This window comes from Anabrus simplex, chromosome X, assembly GCF_040414725.1.
Source record: "Anabrus simplex isolate iqAnaSimp1 chromosome X, ASM4041472v1, whole genome shotgun sequence".
NCBI classification, from domain to species: Eukaryota; Metazoa; Arthropoda; class Insecta; order Orthoptera; family Tettigoniidae; genus Anabrus; species Anabrus simplex.
The window spans coordinates 152,193,534-152,213,381 of record NC_090279.1 but is presented as its reverse complement, the minus strand read 5'-3'; positions in this window follow the sequence as shown (position 1 = coordinate 152,213,381).

Below are 19,848 nucleotides of genomic sequence, written 5' to 3'. Positions count from 1 at the left end.
TTCCTTTACACACGCGCATAGGAAAATAAACTCAACGAAAATTGTTCGGATGACCGCATATCAATATATGGCTGGAAAGCGTGACCAGTCTTAAGGGAAATAATGGATAGGAAGGGAATTGTAACATTCACCGTTTTGGCAGAACAGGGACGATATATATATATATATATATCATTCCTTATTCTGACACCTAGGTACTTGCACCCGTTCAAGACAGTAATTAAAACTGAGAGAACTTCTCCTCTTGCTGAAACTTCCCTGACGTTTCGTCCCGTTTATCATCATACGATTGCCTACTGTGCATCTCACAACATTTTTGAGGTCTTCGTGCAGTCACTCACAATCGTATTCCCCTGTGGGTGGGGGCGACTAAAGGGACTCCAGGGGCTCTCAACTTGGGAGCGTGGGCTGGCGACCACGGCGCCCTTAGCTGAGTCCTGGCATTGTTTCCATTTACTTGTGCAAGGATCCTCACTTTCATCTATCCTATCCGACCTTCCTTGGTCAACACTTATTCTTTTCCGACCCCGACATCATTAGAACATTCGTCGGCTAGGGCCCTTCGTGGCCCTTGTCTTTCTTTAACCGATATCTTCATTTTTCGAAGTGTCGGCTCCCTTCCATTTTTTCTCTCTAATTAGTAAAGCCCGGATTTTTATGCAGTAACAGGTTAGATTGCAAACTAATTTGGTTAGTAGGAAGTGTCGGCCACCCGCTCTTCCATAATGTAGCAAGAGTAACATAAATTATAGGGGTTCTGATGGCCCGTACCCCTCATGTTTATGCAATCCCCATAGCATAATCGTCGTGAAGGTAGACTAAACTTGCTACTCGCTTCAGTAAGATTGCATTCTAACCTATTAATGCATAGAAATCCGGGCTCTGCGTAATTAGTGTTATATAGAGAAAGGTTGCCTGGTTGTACTTCAATCACCACCCCCACCGCTCAGAAACGTGTTGCTTATTTATTACTCTAACACAGCATAATATGATTCGCAACTTGCACTATCTCCCTCGCTGGAAGAATTCTCACAGTTTTCTGTCTAGCCAGCTGAGCTGCACATCTTGCGTGAGACATTAGCTATTAATTTTCTACTTGAATAAGAATTGCGTGAGATGAGATTTACACACCGTTATGTAATACGTAACGAGCCATTCCATTGTTCTCGGATCACGCGTGTCCTAGCTGCAGGGAGAGCAATGTACATGTTATCTTGTATTAAAGAGCTGTTGAGTACACACCACACAACCAGCCGTGTGGTGAAACAATTATAATTTTAAATCCAGCCGCACGTAAATGTTATAATTGATATTTGCTGCGCAATCATTAATTCACCTGTACTTGGAATATCACGTTTCGAAATTAATAACGGACGACTTTTGGGGCCAAGTATTTGATAACAAGAATTCCGTGATCCTTTTAAAACGGGAGAGCTTTCTACATCTACACCTACATCCTACAGGTATTATCGGCACACTTTTTTCTGGATAGATTTACACCCTAGTGCTGAATCGGTCGACCTCGGCAATCTTCGAGATTCGTACTGGCAACCTTTGAAACACAAACTATGAATCGCTTATGCATCGCTGTGCGACATCTATGAGAATATTCGCATCGAGAAATGTTATATAATGTTCTAAAATGTGTGTGTGACACAGTTCTTGGCTTAAAGATAATAACGGTTTAGAAACTTCATATCGATCGATCATATTCTCGATTCAATTGAGATTTCATTTTCATTCAGTTGGCAGCACTACCGGAACCGGGAGAGCTCCCTCCTTACTCGTCCCCAACGTACACGGTTCTTTTTTTTGCTAGGGGCTTTACGTCGCACCGACACAGATAGGTCTTATGGCGACGATGGGACAGGAAAGGCCTAGGAGTTGGAAGGAAGCGGCCGTGCCCTTATATAAGGTACAGCCCAAGCATTTGCCTGGTGTGAAAATCGGAAACCACGGAAAACCATTTTCAGGGCTGCCGATAGTGGGATTCGAACCTACTATCTCCCGGATGCAAGCTCACAGCCGCGCGCCTCTACGCGCACGGCCAACTCGCCCGGTCGTACACGGTTCCTTACCACCATCGATATACAAGAATAAATTCAAGTGGCATTTGTGGACTCTTCATATGCTCTTGAGGAATGGACACTTCCTAACACAATAATAATAATAATAATAATAATAATAATAATAATAATAATAATAATAATAATAATAATTGTTACGGAGTTATCCGTGGAAGTCAGAGGTGAAAGAAGGTGCGGGCTGGAATGGGTCTAACTACAAGTTCGAAAGATGAATTAAAATTTCAACAAAGGTTATATTTTCAAAACTTAACAATGGTGACATAGAATTTTGAGCGTACAACAAATAACAACCAGTTAAATCAGATACACGATCAAGAAGTCCAAAATTAGAGAAACATTTAACCAGTTTCCACTGGTTTCCACTTTACAAATTCTGGGGTACGAGCCCCAAAGTCTGAGCTCTCAGCTCACAACCACAAATACCAAAGGGCAGAAAAACCCTTAATTACATGGAGCTCTTGCTCCCGCTTAGTAATGTCAAGCCTCCTAGAGGCACCTTCCAAAATACCAGAAAGAGCTGACCTGCTCTCAATTCTACAAGCCTATCAAAGGCCACAACAAACTTTACTTCTAACTGCCCTCAAGGCACACAAAAGAAACAGGGGTATTATGTACCCAACCTACAGGGCCTTCGCATGAAGGAGAGAAAAAAAAAACATCAGAGAAAGTTACTGGCCCAAAGTACAGAAAGGACTGGAGGCGTGAACTTGCACTCCTAAATCTACATTTTAAAACCTAAGTGGCTCTAGGCCGATACACAGGGGCTAATCCCAAGCTAGGGAGGTGACTCGTATGAGAAAACTTTAATACATTAAGGAAGAGAAGAAACGCTTACGAAAACGTAGTCACCTCAATTTCAAATGAAGGGGAGCTCGAGAGTGTAAAGCACTCTCTATCCCCGAATTATAGTTCCAGTGAAGTGGAGTATTTACAAAGATTGAAAAGGCTTACATATTTAAAGATATAGGTTACATATTAAAGGTTTCTAACCTTCCCCAGGAGTTAAACTGCTGAGCTACAAAGAAATAAAGATGTTAAGAGGCCATTACCTTGATGAAGAGCTGCTGCCTGAAGAACGGGGCGCTTCGCGCCCCCTGCTACATATCCACACACTAAGCTAGATGTTACTGAAGTGGCCCGGAGACAAGAAAATCAGCAGCTTTTATACCCTCGTGGAAAATTCGAGACCTTTCAGGAATGAGTAGACACACCCACTCAATTTTATTGGTTGACAGCAAAAACTTGTACACAAGGCAATGAAGAAACACCTTATTGGTGGGAAATTAATTACAGAAATTTAGGATTGGTTAAATTCAAAACAGGCGGAAAGAAAACTTAATATTGCCAACCCACCAATGACAGAATAAAATTTAGTAAAGACAAAAGTTATGAATGAAAAATTTCTTCAAGAGAGTTCATTCCATTGCACCAGAGTGTATTACCATAGTTTTTGGTAGACACATCTGTTAGAGAATGTCCACACTTCTTGATCACCGAAAAACAAAAGTAAATCACAAACACACAGTGACATCTTCTGATAAACAGTCGAGTTAGTTTAGTTGTTAAAGTTCCGGGTTTCTCCAGTAGGGAAGTTTCAATTGGCGCAAGATTTGAACTTGCGTCGTAGAGGTGTACGGCCCGGTACAATAATAATAATAATAATAATAATAATAATAATAATAATAATAATAATAATAATAATAATAATAATAATAATAAGCAATTGGCTGTGTGGTTTTCGTCACGTAGCTATCAGCTTGCATTCGGAAGATAGTGGGTTCGAAACTCACTCTCGACAGCCGTGAAGATGGTATTCCGTGGTTTCCCATTTTCACTCCAGCGAAATGCCGCGACTGCACCTTAAGGCCACGGTCGCTTCCTCCCCACTCCTTGCCATTTCCTATCCCATCAATGCCATAAGACGTATTTGTATCGATGACATGATAATGTTGTTTTGACACTTTTAAAAATACTGATGATATGAGATTATTTAATGCCGTACATTCCGTTGATGACATCTGCAACTTTCAAATTGCACTTGATCAACTTGTCAGAGGTGTCAGCAAAATGATATGAAAGTCAACACAACTAAAACTAAATTCGGTACCTATTATACATAGGAATATTGATACCATTCAAACTGCCTATACTCTTGGCGTATCTACGAAGGATGCAAATACAGTATATGATAGATTGTAGAATTATTTTTGACTGTTCACTGGATTCCGGAAGACGTATTTCATCATTATGTAATAAAGCCTCTCAAATGATTGATTTCATAATCCACTCTGCAAAAGACACCTTGAAATCGCTTGGATGGGACTGCCCCGACCTGCACCATCTGACTATTACCTCTTCGCATCAATGGGCCACGCGTTCGCAGAGCAGCACTTCAGCAATTTTGAGGAAGTTGGAAAATGGCTCGACGAATGTCTGACGCAAAAGACAAGCAGCAGTATTTCTGGCAAAGTATTCATAACTTACCTGAAAGATGGGCGAAGTGTGTAGAAGCCGATGACCAATCTTTTGAACAAAAATAAATAAATAAAAAAAAAATTTAAAAAAATTTAAAAATTTAAAAATCGCTTGAAAATTACGTGTTTTCTTTAGTACAAAACCTGGCAAAAATTGATGCATACACCTGGCATATATGAATATTATCAGTGCAACAATTACCATTGTACCATTGTACAGAAAAAAAGAAGCGAAAAAAATTAAAAAGAGCAATGTAACGTAAGTGAGCATTTTTACATACCTAATCAATGGGAGGTACAAATGGACACATATTTTAGAATGAATAGTTCGGAAAGGAGACTGTATAGTGGTAAACAAAAACACGAAGTCAAAACCAGGTGCGTAAGTTAACTTATATCATACGGGTCCGCGTGCCAAACTAAATCTCGTGGCCCCTCAAATAAAATGTAACACCTATAAATAACTAATGTACATTTAATAACACCAGGTAGAGGTAATGCAATATATTGTCAAGTTTCACAAAGAAAGCGGTTATACATTATTGTAAATCTCCACCACCAATGTCGTCACCGATGAAGTCACACAGACGTACAGACGCACAGCCGTGAAGTCCGTGCATCCTGTACTTATATCAAGTAATTGGTTTCATTTTTCAGTGGGTCTGACTACAGAACTTTGTAACTGATACGGAAGTCTCAGTTATAATAATTTATTCGATTACAACACCAAAAAAATTCCAAAAAATTAAATAAGATCTACGTCCTAGGGGCCATCTGGTGGTGATCGAACGTACCATTTCCACCTCTATTTCTATTATAACGTTCCAAATTCAAAAGTGTCATTGTTTAAGAATCATTTCTCGTGGACAGTCGAGAATTCTTCTGAGGACGCAGAGCACAGTTCTCTGCGAAACGTTAAGAATGTCACCTTATTTTCTTGACACGGCACAAGCCCAAAAGCCTATACAATATCATGTCTATAAGTACGGGCCGTGAAAGCATTAATGGCAACATTAAATAAGAACTGTTGAAATGTGAGGTGAGTTGCAATATCTGCCACGTAAACTTTTTAACACTTTAAGAAAAATGAGAAAAACGTGTAACTTCTATAATATTATACTTACAAAGTTCAAATTTAGTGAATTAATTGCCATTCGTTATAAGTATCCAGAATATTCAAAGATCCGAAGCCATTGTTGCCAAGAATTCTGTATATTTTATTTGGACGTTGAAACTCAAATTGAAGGGAACAGTGAAAAGAAAATGTGTTATAGGATTTTTATTTTAGAGCAAGTACAACTATCATAATTAATAATATTATGCTTTATTCTATCTTCATATTTTTAAATTGTTTTATATTATATTGGCGTTAGGCCTCGGAAGACCATGCGGTCAGCATTTACAATCTTCAGAATTAACAATGCGAAACCGTAAGTGGTTATTCAACTTTAGGCATTAAGGTAATGGTCCTCTCCATCTTGGCTATCAACACACTCAGTACTCACAACTGCAGCTCACAAAACTAACTGATGCTTGCTCTAACACCCTAAAAGCAAGGCAGCGAAGCATTATGATTGGTACAGACACGTTTTGAAAGGGAAAAAATATAGCGGAGGTCCCTCCTTCGATGCCCGGCCCTTCTCGTGTTGGACAGTTTTCTTTTTTGCCGGTATGTCATTATTATGTACTTACATGAATTGTAATTTTATTAGGACAGGTTTATTTCACTCCAGTTTCGTATTGTCAGCTCGTAACGGGAAGAATATTTTCCAGTGTCGGTACTTCAAACCCACGAGTCCAAATTATCTGATGTATCCTATTTACCGGGCGAGTTGGCCGTGCGGTTACGGCCTTGCAGCTGTGAGCTTGTATCCAGGAGATAGTGGGTTTGAACACCACTGTCGGAAATCCTTAATATGGTTTTCCGTGGGTTCCCATTTTCACACCAGGCAAATGCTGGAGCTGTACCGTAATAAAGGCCACGGCCGCTTTCTTCCCACACCTGGGCCTTTCCTATCCCATCATCGCCATAAGTCCTATCTGTGTCAGTGCGACATAAAGCAACTGATGTACCCTATTTAACGTTTCAGAAAAAATCTCACGGCGGAATTTTACGCCAATTGACGATTAAACACAAATGAGTTGAACCAACTGCGTGTAGGTATATTGTATTTGATGTATATTTTACATGTCAATAAATTGCAAATCATTTTTTAAATATCTGAATTTCTCGAATAATTTGCGCATCCGAAGTTTTCGCCTGTATTTTTCGTTAAAAAAAGTACGGTAATTACGCGAGAAAATATGGTGTATGGTTTTGCGAGGAGTCTGCGCGGCCTACATTGCAGGTCCTAATGTTACGCCCCTGAGCGAAACGAGATTTTATTGAAAATGGGCAGGCTCGACTCATTTCTGAATACTCACTGAAAACAGATAAAAGCTACGATAAATTTCCGTACCCCTTGAGACGACACCCGTGACAGCCGATGGCGTCCCGTGGCTATGGTCACTACGGGAAGAGCCACGTAATAGTGGAAGCTAGCGTAGCTTAGTGGTCGCGAAACAAGGACCACGTTCCAACGAGACTGTAGGTTGTATCTCTGTTAAACTGGTTAGGTGAGTATTTGAGGGTGACCTGGTTATTGCTCAAGGTGACTGCGAATGTGTCACAATCAGAAAAAATTATCCGTCAGTGCACGCGTATGTTTCACGCTGTAGTACTGTTGTAATTGGTAGTGTAACTTCGCCCTAATACCTGCATGCTTTCGGTGTTACTGCATTTGCTGAAGGTTAGGAATGGAAAGGTCTTCAATGAGCACCCATATCTCAATCAATCAATACTGATCTGCATTTAGGGCAGTCGCCCAGGTGGCAGATTCCCTATCTGTTGCTTTCCTAGCCTTTTCCTAAATGATTTCAAAGAAATTGGAAATTTATTGAATATCTCCCTTGGTAAGTTATTCCAATCCCTAACTCCCCTTCCTATAAATGAATATTTGCCCTAGTTTGTCCTCTTGAATTCCAACTTTATCTTCATATTGTGATCTTTCCTACTTTTATAAACGCCATTCAAACTTTTTCCTCTACTAATGTCATTCCACGCCATCTCTCCGCTGACAGCTCGGAACATACCACTTAGCCGAGCAGCTCTTCTTCTTTCTCTCAATTCTTCCCAACCCAAACATTGCAACATTTTTGTAACGCTACTCTTTTGTCGGAAATCACCCAGAACAAATCGAGCTGCTTTTCTTTTGATTTTTTCCAGTTCTTGAATCAGGTAATCCTGGTGAGGGTCCCATACACTGGAACCATACTCTAGTTGGGGTCTTACCAGAGACTTATATGCCCTCTCCTTTACATCCTTACTACAACCCCTAAACACCCTCATAACCATGTGCAGAGATCTGTACCCTTTATTTACAATCCCATTTATGTGATTACCCCAATGAAGATCTTTCCTTATATTAACACCTACATACTTACAATGATCCCCAAAAGGAACTTTCACCCCATCAACGCAGTAATTAAAACTGAGAGGACTTTTCCTATTTGTGAAACTCACAACCTGACTTTTAACCCCGTTTATCAACATACCATTGCCTGCTGTCCATCTCGCAATATTTTCGAGGTCACGTTGCAGTTGCTCACAATCTTGTAACTTATTTATCACTCTATACAGAATAACATCATCTGCAAAAAGCCTTACCTCCGATTCCACTCCTTTACTCATATCATTTATATATATAAGAAAACATAAAGGTCCGATAATACTGCATTGAGGAATTCCCCTCTTAATTATTACAGGGTCAGATAAAGCTTCACCTACTCTAATTCTCTGAGATCTATGTTCTAGAAATATACCAACCCATTCAGTCACTCTTTTGTCTAGTCCAATTGCACTCATTTTTGCCAGTAGTCTCCCATGATCCACCCTACCAAATGCTTTAGACAGGTCAATAGCGATACAGTCCATTTGACCTCCAGAATCCAAGATATCTGCTATATCTTGCTGGAATCCTACAAGTTGAGCTTCAGTGGAATAACCTTTCCTGAAACCGAATTGCCTTCTATCGAACCAGTTATTAATTTCACAAACATGTCTAATATAATCAGAAAGAATGCCTTCCCAAAGCTTACATACAATGCATGTCAAACGTACTGGCCTGTAATTTTCAGCTTTATGTCTATCACCCTTTCCTTTATACACAGGGGCTACTATAGCAACTCTCCATTCATCTGGTATAGCTCCTCCGACCAAACAATAATCAAATAAGTACTTCAGATATGGTACTATATCCCAACCCATTGTCTTCAGTATATCCCCAGAAATCTGATCAATTCCAGCCGCTTTTCTAGTTTTCAACTTTTGTATCTTATTGTAAATGTCATTGTTATCATATGTAAATTTTATTACTTCTTTGGCCTCAGACTCCTCCTCTATCTCGACATCATCTTTGTAACCAACAATCTTTACATACTGCTGACTGAATACTTCTGCCTTTTGAAGATCCTCACATACACACTCCCCTTGTTCATTAATTATTCCTGGAATGTCCTTCTTGGAACCTGTTTCTGCCTTAAAATACCTATACATACCCTTCCATTTTTCACTAAAATTTGCATGACTGCCAATTATGCTTGCCATCATGTTATCCTTAACTGCCTTCTTTGCTAGATTCAATTTTCTAGTAAGTTCCTTCAATTTCTCCTTACTTCCACAGCCATTTCTAACTCTATTTCTTTCCAGTCTGCACCTCCTTCTTAGTCTCTTTATTCCTCTATTATAATAAGGTGGGTCTTTACCATTCCTTACCACCCTTAAAGGGTCAAACCTGTTTTTGCATTCCTCAATAATTTCTTTAAACCAATCCCATAGTCTGTTACATTTTTATTTACCGTTTTCCACCGATCATAGTTACGTTTTAGAAACTGCCTCATGCCTGCTTTATCAGCCATATGGTACTGCCTAACAGTCCTACTTTTAAGACCTTCCTTTCTATCACATTTATTTTGAACTACGACAAAAACAGCTTCATGATCACTAATACCATCTATTACTTCAGTTTCCCTATAGAGCTCATCTGGTTTTGTCAGCACCACATCCAGGATATTTTTCCCTCTGGTTGGTTCCATCACTTTCTGAATCAGCTGTCCCTCCCATATTAACTTATTTGCCATTTGTTGGTCATGCTTCCTATCGTTCGCATTTCCTTCCCAATTGACATCTGGCAAATTCAGATCTCCCGCTACAATCACATTTCTTTCCATGTCGTTTCCCGCATAGCTGACTATCCTATCAAATAATTCCGAATTCGCGTCAGTGCTACCGTTTCCCGATCTGTACACTCCATTACTCTTTAGAAATGAGCCTTACACCTAGAATTTCATGTGTCTCATCTTTAACTTTTTCGTAGCTTACAAATTCTTCTTTCACCAGAATGAACACCCCCCCTCCCACCATTCCTATCCTATCTCTACGATACACAATCCAGTGCCTTGAGAAAATTTCTGCATCCATTATATCATTTCTCAGCCATTCCTATTACAATATCTGGTGAATATATACCTATTAAATTACTTAATTCTATTCCTTTCTTTACAATACTTCTACAGTTCAACACTAACAATTTTATGTCATCCCTACTTGATTTCCAGTTCCCTGTTCCCTTATCACCGCTCCCTAGGCCATCCCGTTTCCCTGAATGTACCTCCCTATTACCCTTCCAAACAAATTTCCTAACTTATACGTACCACTGCGGTTTAAATGAAGGCCATCCGAGCGCAGATCCCTATCTCCTACTCACCCATTAGGATCTAGAAATTTCACTCCCAGTTTCCCACATACCCACTCCATAGTCTCATTTAAATCCCCAATCACCCTCCAGTCAGTATCCCTCCTACACAGTATTCCACTAATACCAATCTCCGCTTTCTTAAACTTCACGCGTGCTGCATTTACCAGATCCCACACATCTCCAACTATGTTGGTACTTATATCAGCTTGCCTTACGTTGTTGGTACCAACGAGAAACACTACCACCTTCTCCTTCCCCTCCTCCCTCTCTTCTACTTTCCTCAACATCTGCCTCAACCTAATTCCTGGATAACATTCTACCCTGGTTCCCTTTCCTCCACACACTTTCCCCACGTGTCTAACGATGGAATCCCCCATGACCAGAGCCTCAACCCTACCCAACTCATTTGATCCCCACCCCTCCTGGTCAGCCCTATCTTTCCTGATAGCTGCAGAAGCTACTTCCTCTTCCCTTTTCTCCTTCCCATGACCCTGTTCCACCTGTCTTTTCCTATCCTCTACTCTACATTTCCCTTTCCTACCTTTTCCCTTCCTCCTACTTCCACACATCTCAGCAACAGTTCCCTGTCCCTCATCTTCCATCTGTTGTTCTACCTGGAGTGACTCATACTGATTTCGCACAGACACCTGTCCTGAATTCTGATCCTGAATAGAGCCCTTAGCCTGCAATCTCCTTCCCCTTAGAACATTAGACCACCTGTCTTCTACAACTCCTCCCTTTCCTTCCCCTCCCTCTTGTACACCTACTGTAACCTGTACATTTTTTGAGGGAGTCTTATCTTCCTTCCTGTCTTCTGTGAGAATCCTAAATATCTCCCTCAAACTTTCCAACTCCTCCCTCATACCCCTAAATGCCTCGCCACACCCACAGTGAGTACACTCGCGCTCCTTAGCCATTCTTTACGGGGAAAAAATGAAATTAAAAATAAAATAACTTATTTGCAAAAAAATTAATGATCGGAGGGATATATTGTCCGGGATAGTACACAACAATAAGGTAATTAATATACGACTACACTACAATACTACTTAGTCGTGCTCAATTTTTTTAATCCTACAAACCCTAACAGGATAAAAACTGCTGTTAATTACTGAATATCGAAAGTAATACACAAGAACTACACAATACCAAACTGCATTTAAGCCTATCCTAATTACAACAACAGTATTTTAGTAAGAGTTTCTACGGATACCTCTACTACACCAGTACTTCACAAATATTTTACAATAATAAATTAAGCACACTAAATTCTAATAGGATATTACTCGTATACTACTATACAGTACACTACAGTAATTTTAAGCTACTTTCAGACGTATCCTAATTACGATACCGGTACCGTACCGTATGTCACTACTAAGCACAACAGAAATGAAATTTGCAAGAACTACTGTACTCAAAGATTGCCAACGAATCTAAATGCTTAGACAAATTATTATTAGTATTACGGTCTAATAGATACACACGAAAGATAACACACGAATATAGCAGGCAAGACACGGCACTATCTAAATGTACTGTATCTGTACTACAATGTGTCTACACTACACTACACTGCGTTTGGTTAAATGCTTAAGTATCGAAAGGATTGCCGTACACGAAGAAAAACACGAATATAACTGGCAAGATACTATCTAATATGTTATACCTTATCTTCACTACAATTCTACTGAAATGTGGTTATGTGATTATTACAGCTGGTGGATTACTATTGTTTTCCCTACTCCACGGGACGGAGAATAAAAGTGTCCTTAATTAGGCCTACTGAAAAATATGAGGTTGTCTACAATAATTTCTCAAGTATTTCTATCAAAACTACTACTACTCCAGGGACTTGAACTGCAATTACTGGGATATATGAATATTATTATTAGCTACCCGCTCATAAATACTGAAAGATCGAGGGAGCGAAATATAAATTACGGATACTTTAACTACCTACTCAGAAGTACAAATGAATGGAATACAAGGTCAGCTGATTTTTATTTATATTTACTTGACTACACTACACCCTTTATTCCCGACTGTAGCCAACAATGTAATATTTGAATATGAGGAGCGACAATAATCAATAACAATACAACGACTGTTTACTATTACCGTGTAATCTCTTTAACTTCTTTTTAAATAGAAGTTTACAGGCGTATCGTGTTGTTTAGTGTAGTAAATTATTACCTTCGCGATAGTTTGAACGGATATCTATACGAAATACCGGAGAAGTTGCTGCAGAAGTTACGGTACTATTCCTTATGATAATCTGCCTTTGTAAGTATAACCAACGAACTTTTATGTGGTGAGAAAATTCGGAAATACAAAGGAAAATATAAGTATATAGAGAATGATTCAAAAAATAGAAAAACCCCCAGTTCTATCCCTCCAGACAAGCAACTCAAAGTAAAAACATCCTAGGAATATAAGCTACGAATTTTAGTTAAATCAAATAAACCCAATAAAGTATAAGAATATATTTTTATTTATTATTAAGAATTACAATCCTTTCTTTAATCATTGTTATCCGATCGATTAGATTTTTCAGTTTGCCATCTTCTACCTCTACGAGCGCTAATGTGAGTCAATGCAGAGTTTCACTTAAGCCCTTATAACTACATTCGGAGTGAACATTTTTCAAAAAATTAAGCCCTTATAACTACATTCGGAGTGAACATTTTTCAAAAAATAAAAAAAGCCAGAGGGTGCTGAGAACCAGGGAACACGTTACAGAAATAATTATGGAAATAAGTTAATTTTGCTGGAATTTGAATAAAAAAGATAACTAGTAAAGAAACAAGCGATTTTAGGCTGTTTTTCCGGAACTGCATTTAGGCCGTAAGCGATTTCGAAAATTGTTTTTTTAGTTTGATTGAGCTATCCAAGTCTAAAAATATAAAACTTTTCGGGCCCTTTAGCCCTTCATTTTTCGGCACAAAAAAGGAAATAGCTTAATTTTACTTCTTTTGTAATATTTTGTAACATTAAAAGCAAAACAAAAACATTTTTTCCCTTTGCGAAAATCAAATGATCATAAATATGTCTCTCCGTCATGGCCGTACATCAACGGATGCTGATTTCAGATGGCAACCAGCCATGAGACACAGCCTGCACGGTTACTAGGTAACATTGTCTGACCATCCATCCATCCATCCATCCATCCATCCATCCATCCATCCATCCATCCATCCATCCATCCATCCATCCATCCATCCATCCATCCATCCATCCATCCATCCATCCATCCATCCATCCATCCATCCATCCATCCATCCATCCATCCATCCATCCATCCATCCATCCATCCATCCATCCATCCATCCATCCATCCATCCATCCATCCATCCATCCATCCATCCATCCATCCATCCATCCATCCATCCATCCATCCATCCATCCATCCATCCATCCATCCATCCATCCATCCATCCATCCATCCATCCATCCATCCATCCATCCATCCATCCATCCATCCATCCATCCATCCATCCATCCATCCATCCATCCATCCATCCATCCATCCATCCATCCATCCATCCATCCATCCATCCATCCATCCATCCATCCATCCATCCATCCATCCATCCATCCATCCATCCATCCATCCATCCATCCATCCATCCATCCATCCATCCATCCATCCATCCATCCATCCATCCATCCATCCATCCATCCATCCATCCATCCATCCATCCATCCATCCATCCATCCATCCATCCATCCATCCATCCATCCATCCATCCATCCATCCATCCATCCATCCATCCATCCATCCATCCATCCATCCATCCATCCATCCATCCATCCATCCATCCATCCATCCATCCATCCATCCATCCATCCATCCATCCATCCATCCATCCATCCATCCATCCATCCATCCATCCATCCATCCATCCATCCATCCATCCATCCATCCATCCATCCATCCATCCATCCATCCATCCATCCATCCATCCATCCATCCATCCATCCATCCATCCATCCATCCATCCATCCATCCATCCATCCATCCATCCATCCATCCATCCATCCATCCATCCATCCATCCATCCATCCATCCATCCATCCATCCATCCATCCATCCATCCATCCATCCATCCATCCATCCATCCATCCATCCATCCATCCATCCATCCATCCATCCATCCATCCATCCATCCATCCATCCATCCATCCATCCATCCATCCATCCATCCATCCATCCATCCATCCATCCATCCATCCATCCATCCATCCATCCATCCATCCATCCATCCATCCATCCATCCATCCATCCATCCATCCATCCATCCATCCATCCATCCATCCATCCATCCATCCATCCATCCATCCATCCATCCATCCATCCATCCATCCATCCATCCATCCATCCATCCATCCATCCATCCATCCATCCATCCATCCATCCATCCATCCATCCATCCATCCATCCATCCATCCATCCATCCATCCATCCATCCATCCATCCATCCATCCATCCATCCATCCATCCATCCATCCATCCATCCATCCATCCATCCATCCATCCATCCATCCATCCATCCATCCATCCATCCATCCATCCATCCATCCATCCATCCATCCATCCATCCATCCATCCATCCATCCATCCATCCATCCATCCATCCATCCATCCATCCATCCATCCATCCATCCATCCATCCATCCATCCATCCATCCATCCATCCATCCATCCATCCATCCATCCATCCATCCATCCATCCATCCATCCATCCATCCATCCATCCATCCATCCATCCATCCATCCATCCATCCATCCATCCATCCATCCATCCATCCATCCATCCATCCATCCATCCATCCATCCATCCATCCATCCATCCATCCATCCATCCATCCATCCATCCATCCATCCATCCATCCATCCATCCATCCATCCATCCATCCATCCATCCATCCATCCATCCATCCATCCATCCATCCATCCATCCATCCATCCATCCATCCATCCATCCATCCATCCATCCATCCATCCATCCATCCATCCATCCATCCATCCATCCATCCATCCATCCATCCATCCATCCATCCATCCATCCATCCATCCATCCATCCATCCATCCATCCATCCATCCATCCATCCATCCATCCATCCATCCATCCATCCATCCATCCATCCATCCATCCATCCATCCATCCATCCATCCATCCATCCATCCATCCATCCATCCATCCATCCATCCATCCATCCATCCATCCATCCATCCATCCATCCATCCATCCATCCATCCATCCATCCATCCATCCATCCATCCATCCATCCATCCATCCATCCATCCATCCATCCATCCATCCATCCATCCATCCATCCATCCATCCATCCATCCATCCATCCATCCATCCATCCATCCATCCATCCATCCATCCATCCATCCATCCATCCATCCATCCATCCATCCATCCATCCATCCATCCATCCATCCATCCATCCATCCATCCATCCATCCATCCATCCATCCATCCATCCATCCATCCATCCATCCATCCATCCATCCATCCATCCATCCATCCATCCATCCATCCATCCATCCATCCATCCATCCATCCATCCATCCATCCATCCATCCATCCATCCATCCATCCATCCATCCATCCATCCATCCATCCATCCATCCATCCATCCATCCATCCATCCATCCATCCATCCATCCATCCATCCATCCATCCATCCATCCATCCATCCATCCATCCATCCATCCATCCATCCATCCATCCATCCATCCATCCATCCATCCATCCATCCATCCATCCATCCATCCATCCATCCATCCATCCATCCATCCATCCATCCATCCATCCATCCATCCATCCATCCATCCATCCATCCATCCATCCATCCATCCATCCATCCATCCATCCATCCATCCATCCATCCATCCATCCATCCATCCATCCATCCATCCATCCATCCATCCATCCATCCATCCATCCATCCATCCATCCATCCATCCATCCATCCATCCATCCATCCATCCATCCATCCATCCATCCATCCATCCATCCATCCATCCATCCATCCATCCATCCATCCATCCATCCATCCATCCATCCATCCATCCATCCATCCATCCATCCATCCATCCATCCATCCATCCATCCATCCATCCATCCATCCATCCATCCATCCATCCATCCATCCATCCATCCATCCATCCATCCATCCATCCATCCATCCATCCATCCATCCAATTCCAGCTTAACATCACGTTACAACTACAATTTTTGAATAGGAATGTACTCTGCTGTCCACGACGACAGTCGGAAATGTCACGAACGACATAATTAGGGTTGTCAGGGATTTCACGGAAAATCATTGTAAAAAGAAATGTCAACTTCGAGTAACTTGCAAATTGGATGAGATTGGATTGCATTTGACCAAGTTGTAAAATTGATACGTATTTTCGCGGACACGAGGAGCCAGTCTGTGTGCCATGATCGTTAAAGCGTTGAAGTCTAAACGGTCTGACACCGTGGTTAGCCGGTTCGAGTCCCATTGGTCGAAAAAGTTTTCACCATCAGAATGTGGGCCGGAAGAGTAGGAGAGGTGGTGGTATACAAGTTATAATCACTAGATTGCGTGCCAAAAGCCTGAATTAAATTCCAAACCTCTCCGCATTGTTCATCTGGAGTGAAGGCATATGACGCTGTTGATGGTGATTCGTCCGTCGGATGGGGACGTTAAGCCTTTAGCAGACCCAGTGGTGCTATTCGACAGGAGTAGGCTATGTGCCGGCACCGGGTATCACCCTCTCCTTTCCTACTATCATATATCACGCAATCCATTTAATCTCATTTCATTAACTCCTCTGACGAGGTAGACGTCAGGAAGGGTATCCGGTCATAAAGACTCGCTACGAAGGGTTGGACAAACATTGACATATTTGTGAATGTGAAGTCAAACAAGGAATGTGAAGCCATTTTTACATAAGTATGTCTTATGGCTGGTGGTCATGGGAAATTAGCAGCCGTGAAAGAAAATGTAGTAGAGTATGGCTTTTAGTGCCGGGAGTGTCCGAGGACATGTTCGGCTCGCCTGATGCAGGTCTTTTAATTTGACACCCGTAGGCGACCTGAGCGTGGAGATGAGGATAGAATTATGATGAAGATGACACATACACTCAGCCTCCATGCCAGAGAAATTAACCGATGATGGTTAAAATTGCCTGCCGGGAATCGAACCCGGAACACCTCTGACCAAAGGCCGGCACGCTGACCATTTAGCCATGGAGCCGCACAGCAGCCGTTGATGGATTGCCATGATCTGGAGACATATTTATGGTCATATGATTCTCACAAATGGAAAAATGGTTGTTTTTTTTGTGATTGTATTTATGGGGATGGTTCGTGGTGTGGGTTACTGTAGTCACGTCCTAGTTCGTGAACCATGGACAACGGTTGACTGGCCTAGTAAATGGTACTGAGAGTCGGGATACCAGTTGCTATGGAATGGGAGTGGGCATCTTGGACATACTCTGAATCATGGCCCTCCTTGTGCTCAGGCGGCTAGGACTATACAATCCACTGTTGGCTCCTAACCCGTCAGAGGAAAGATCCTCACTGGAAATACCGAGTCTGGTACTACTGGGATTACCAAGCTCACAATATTATAAGCGTTGCATCTTCCTTCACAGAAATTTTGGCAAACACGCTCACAATGTCTTGAGCAAGCCTCGAATCTATGGCAGTAACGAAGTCCCACTTCCATTTGACAGGCGAGAGACTCCTTGGACACTGCTTGACAAACTAAATGAAATTGAACACGGAGCTGTCAATATTAATGGCGCATATGGAAGAAAGAAAATAGAACAAGTTGTGCCAGCTAAGGGAATGCGTTATGAGTTAATGATATTCGGGTAAGGGGTGATAACGAGGAAGAGATTAAAGTGTTCTGGACAGGTGTTGAAAAGGGAAGGGCAGGTCGTGGGGCAGGACTGTTCATCAGGAATAGTATTGAAACATAATTTCTGTTAGGCACGTAAATGAGTAAATGACGTAGGTAGATGTAGCCGTGGAAGGAATTAGGACGAGAACTGTTTCAGTTTTATGAAGCACTGAGTGACATCGTAGTCAGGTTCAACAGCAAGGATAGAGTAGTCGTAATGGACTATTTCAATGCGACTGCTGGAAAAAGAACTGAAGAATACGAGAAGGTGATGGATAAATGTGGTTAAGAACTAACCGGAATGGGAAGCGTTTACTAGACTTTTGTGCTAGTATGGGATTAAAAGTTACGAATATATTCTTCAAGCATAAGAGTATTCACCGCAAAATATGGGATGGTAGGGGCACCTCATCCATAATAGACTATCTCACAACCGACTTTGAATTCGGGAAGTCTGTTAGGATCCTTTGATGATATAGACCACTATCTGATCTGCCTAGGATAGTGAAAGTGATATGTGTCTGCAGAGAAATAAGGATGGAGATCTCCAGGACGAGGAGAGTACATCAGTGAAAAGTTACAAAGAATAGACAGTCAGCAGGTTCATAGAAAGAGAATGAGTGGCATGTAGGGATACTGTAGTAGGAATAGCAAGGGAAACCTAGGAACAGCTATGTGTAAATATGGGGAAAAAGCGGACATATTGGTAGCATGATAAAGTGGGGAGAGATTCTAAGCGTAAAGGGAAGACGTATCAGAAATGGTTCCAAACAAAGCAAGGACTAATGCAGACAGGGAGTTGTACGTAGATGAAAGAAACAGAGCGAAATAAATTGCTGTAGAACACAAGAAGAAGTGGAAAGATATCGGTAAAAAACTGGCAAGGCTTGCTCGAGCGACATGTAAACCTTTATGGACAAGTGTAAAGACTCTTAGAAAGGGAGAGGAAAAGGAAATGAATAGTCCTTTGCGTAAATCAGGTGAACTCAGAGTAGATCCCCGAGAATCTGTGGACAGAAGGAAGGAATATTTTGGATATTTTCTCATCGTAGAAGGAAATCGTATGGAGGAGGACAATGATGTCGCTGAAATTACGCTTAATGAAGTGGAAAGGGTGGTAAATAAACTCAACTGCCATAAAACAGTAGGAATAGATGACATTAGACCTGATATAGTGAAAAATATTGGGAGGGCAGGGATGAAGTGGCTTCATAATATTAGCATGGAATGTAGTAAGGAACCTTGTGATTGGACAAAGCAGTAATTGCACCCATTTATAAGCAAGGGAACAGGAAAGATTGCAACAAATATATTATTCCATTGATCCTTATACCAGACAAGGTGTTTACTGGGGTTCCGGAAGGTGCTAGGGGCTTTACGTCGCACCGACACAGATAGGTCTTATGGCGACGATGGGATAGGAAAGGCCTAGGAGTTGGAAGGAAGCAGCCGTGGCCTTAATTAAGGTACAGCCCCAGCATTTGCCTGGTGTGAAAATGGGAAACCACGGAAAACCATCTTCAGGGCTGCCGATAGTGGGATTCGAACCTACTATCTCCCGGATGAAAGCTCACAGC